The sequence below is a fragment of the Homarus americanus genome, unplaced genomic scaffold (genome assembly GCF_018991925.1).
Source record: "Homarus americanus isolate GMGI-L3 unplaced genomic scaffold, GMGI_Hamer_2.0 scaffold20356, whole genome shotgun sequence".
Lineage (NCBI taxonomy): Eukaryota > Metazoa > Arthropoda > Malacostraca > Decapoda > Nephropidae > Homarus > Homarus americanus.
The window spans coordinates 6,740-11,367 of NW_024734661.1; positions in this window are offsets into that span (position 1 = coordinate 6,740).

A 4,628-nucleotide genomic window follows, 5' to 3' on the forward strand; every position below is an offset into this window, starting at 1 on the left:
ATGAAGGCACGACCAAGGAACCATTAGTTGGTTTATAAAGGCACGACAAAGGAGCCATTCTTAGTTTATGAAGGCCAGAACAAGGAGCCATTTGTTGGTTATGAAGGCACGACCAAGGAGCCATTTGTTAGTTTATCAAGGCACGACCAAGGAGCCATTTGTTGGTTATGAAGGTGCGACCAAGTAGCCATTTGTAGGTTTATAAAGGCACCACCATGGAGCCTTGGTTGGTTTACGAAGGCGCAACCAAGAAGCCATTTGTTGGTTTATGAACGCACGACCAAGGAGCCATATGTTGGTTATGAAGGCACGACCAAGGAGCCATTTGTTAGTTTATGAAGGCACGACCAAGGAGCCATTTGTTGGTTATGAAGGTGCGACCAAGGAGCCATTTGTAGGTTTATGAAGGCACCACCATGGAGCCATTGGTTGGTTTACGAAGGCGCAACCAAGAAGCCATTTGTTGGTTTATGAACGCACGACCAAGGAGCCATGTGTTGGTTATGAACGCACGACCAAGGAGCCATGTGTTGGTTATGAACGCACAACCAAGTAGCCATGTGTTGGTTATGAAGGCACGACCAAAGGCCATTTGTTGGTTATGAAGGCACGACCAGGAGCCATTTATTTGGCTATGAAGACACGACCAAGGAGCCATTTGTTGGTTATGAAGGCATAACCAAGGAGCCATTAGTTGGTTTATAGAGGCACGACCAAGGAACCATTTGTTGGATATGAAGGCACTACCAAGGAGCCATTTGTTGGTTTATGAAGGCGCGACCAAGGAACCATTTGTTGGTTTATAAAGGCACGACCTAGGCGCCATTTGTTGGTTATGAAAGCACAACCAAGGAGCCATTTGTTGGTTTATGAAGGCAAGACCAAGGTGCCATGTGTTGGTCATGAAGGCACAACCAAGGAACCATTTGTTGGTTTATAAAAGCACTACCAAGGAGGCATGTGTAGGTCATGAAGGCACGACCAAGGAACCATTGGTTGGTTTATAAAGGCACGACAAAGGAGCCATTGTTGGTTTATGAAGGCAAAACCAAGGAGCCATGTGTTGGTCATGAAGGCAAGACCAAGGAACCATTTGCAGGTTCATGAAGGCACGACCAAGGAGCCATTTGTTGGTTTATAAAGGCACGACAAAGGAGCTATTCTTGGTTTATGAAGGCAAGAGCAAGGAGCCATGTGTTGGTCATGAATCGACGACCAAGGAACCATTGGTTGGTTTATAAAGGCACGACAAAGGAGCCATTATTGGTTTATGAAGGCCCGACCAAGGAGTCATTTCTTGGTTATGAAGGCACAACCAAAGAGCCATTTGTAGGTTCATGAAGGCACGACCAAGGAGCCATTTGTATGTTCATGAAGGCACGACCAAGGAGCTATTTGTTGGTTTATGAACGCAAGACCAAGGAGCCATTTGTTGGTTTATGAAGGCACGAGCAGGAAGCTAATTGTTGGTTTATGAAGGCACGACCAAGGAGCCATTTGTTGGTTTATGATGGCACGACCAAGGAGCCATTTCTTGGTTTATGAAGGCACGACCAAGGACCCATTTGTTGGTTATGAAGGCAAGACCAAGGAGCCATTTGTAGGTTTATAAAGGCACGATCAGGGAGCCATTTGTTGGTTTATGAAGGAACGACCAAGGAGCCATTTGTTGGTTAAGAAGGTACGACTGTAATGAGACAAAACTCACCAGAAGAGGATATGACATATAGGTAGAATATTTATCATAGGAGAATGTAAAGACAGGAAGTTTGGTAGCGTGTCTCGAGGGTGTGGGGGTGACTACGTATATTAACACAGGCTCAGTACAAGTGTAGTATATAAAAAACAAATGCGTGTTACAGCTTTATTTTACTAGTTGCATAGGGGGAATTAATGGGGGGGGGGATTCGTACACAGGGTATGATAGACTATGATATGTTCGTTTAACTTTACAAGTCGAATGGGCACTTCACTAAGTCGGTCGTTGGAAGGTTCGGGATCACTGCACTTCTACCGCCTACACAGCCAGCACTTATTGTTCTACGTTGAATTGACAGCACTCTGTCGATGGACCCGGCGGAGACCTCGTTGCCTTTAGTGATGGACTTCTTTGATGAGCGGGTCAGGGGACGTGGTTGCTGGCCCTCCTTGGTTATCAGACTCTGTTGGTGAGAGGAGCTCCAGCCCCAATATATTGGAGGAGCCGGAGGGTGACCTCTCCTACTTAAGTGCGTGTGTCTTGACCGGGTAACAGGGGTGCTGGCCGATTAGCGGGTCCTTGATCTTCCTGGACAGGTGTTTGCCCATGTGAGGTCATCTCGCAGGACAATAGTGCTTTGTAATTATTACCTCCCGGGTAGGTCTTGGCCAGGTGTGGTTTCCTTAACACGGTTATATCGTAGGGTTACGCAAGTACTTAGGCTGGGGTCAGGTCTTGACCTGCGGTGTGTCAACCTGTGGTGTTAGGGTACCACGCGATCTGTACTGTACTTGCTGTTATGTTATGTAATTCTGGGCTGTAAGCTTTGGTTTGATATTCAATCATTACACGACCAAGGAGCCATAGTTGGTTTATGAAGGCAGGACAAAGGAGCCATTTGTTGGTTTATGAAGGCATGAGCAGGGAGCCATTTGTTGGTTTATGAAGCCACGACCAAGGAGCCATTTGTTGGTTATGAAAGCGAGACCAAGGAGCCATTTGTAGATTTATGAAGGCATGATCAGGGAGCCGTTTGTTGGTTTATGAAGGCGCGACAAAGGAGCCATTTGTTATTTTATGATGGCACGACCAAGGAGCCATTTGTTGGTTTATGAAGGCGCGACCAAGGAGCCATGTGATGGTTACGAAAGCACGACCAAGGAGCCATTTGTAGGTTTATGAAGTCACGGCCAGGGAGCCATTTGTTGGTTTATGAAGGCACGACCAAGGAGCCTTTTATTGGTTATGAAGGCACGACCAAGGAGCCATTTGTAAGTTTATGAAGGAACGACCAGGGAGCCATTTGTTGGTTTATGAAGGCACAACCAAGGAGCCATTTGTTGGTTATGAAGGCACGTAAAGGTGTTGTTGTTTGTTATGATGGCACGACCAAGGAGCCATTTATTAGGTTTATGAAGGCTGACCAAGGAGCCTGATTTGGCTGTAAGAAGGTACGACCGAGGAGCCATTTGTTGGTTATGAAGGCACGACCAAGGAGCCATTTGTTGGTTATGAAGGCACGACCAAGGAGCCATTTGTTGTTTTATAGTGGCACGACCGAGGAGCCATTTAGTGGTTTATAATGGCACGACCGAGGAGCCATTTGTTGATTTATAAAGGCACGACCAAGGAGCCATTTGTTGGTTTATGAAAGCGCATCCAAGGAGCCATTTGTTGGTTTATGAAGGAACGACCAAAGAGCCATTTGTTAGTTTATGAAGGAATTACCAAGGAGCCATTTATTGGTTATGAAGGCACGACCAAGGAGCCATTTGTTGGTTTATGAAGGGAAGACCAAGATGCCATTTGTAGGTTTATGAAGGCACGACCTTGGAGCCATTTGTTGGTTTATGAAGGCACGACCAAGCAGCCATTTGTTCGTTTATGAAGGCATGACCAAGGAGCCATTTGTTGGTTTATGAAGGCACAACCAAGGAGCCATTTGTTGGTTATGAAGGCACGACCAAGTAGCCATTTGTTTGATATGACACGACCAAGGCCATTTGTTGGTTTATGAAGGCACGACCAAGGAGCCATGTGTTGGTTATGAAGGCACAACCAAGGAGCCATTTGTTGGTTATGAAGGCACGACCAATGAGCCATTTGTTTGGTTATCAAGACACGACCAAGGAGCCATTTGTTGGTTATGAAGGTGCGACTAAGGAGCCATTTGTAGGTTTATGAAGGCACCAACAAGGAGCCATTGGTTGGTTTACTAAGGCGCGACCAAGAAGCCATTTGTTGGTTTATGAAGGAGTGACCAAGGAGACCATTTGTTGGTTTATGAAGGCACAACCAAGGAGCCATTTGTTGGTTATGAAGGTACGACCAAGGAGCCATTTGTTGGATATGAAGGCGTGACCAAGGAACCATTTGTTGGTATTTAAAGGCACGACCAGGGAGCCATTTGTTGGTTATGAAAGCACGACCAAGGAGCCATTTGTTGGTTTATGAAGGCAAGACCAAGGAGCCATGTGTTGGTTATGAAGGCTCGAGAAAGGAGCCATTTGTTGGCTATGAAGGCACAACCAAGGAGCCATTTGTTGGTTATGAAGGTACGACCAAGGAGCCATTTGTTGGATATGAAGGCGCGACCAAGGAACCATTTGTTGGTTTATAAAGGCACCAGCAAGGAGCCATTTGTTGGTTATGAAAGCACGACCAAGGAGCCATGTGTTGGTTTATGAAGGCAAGACCATGGAGCCATGTGTTGGTCATGAAGGCACGACCAAGGAACCATTGGTTGGTTTATAAAGGCACGACAAAGGAGCCATTGTTGGTTTATGAAGGCAAGACCAAGGAGCCATGTGTTGGTCATGAAGCCACGACCAAGGAACCATTGGTTGGTTTATAAAGGCACGACAAAGGAGCCATTCTTGGTTTATGAAGGACGAACAAGGAGCCATTTGTCGGTTTATGAAGAGCACGA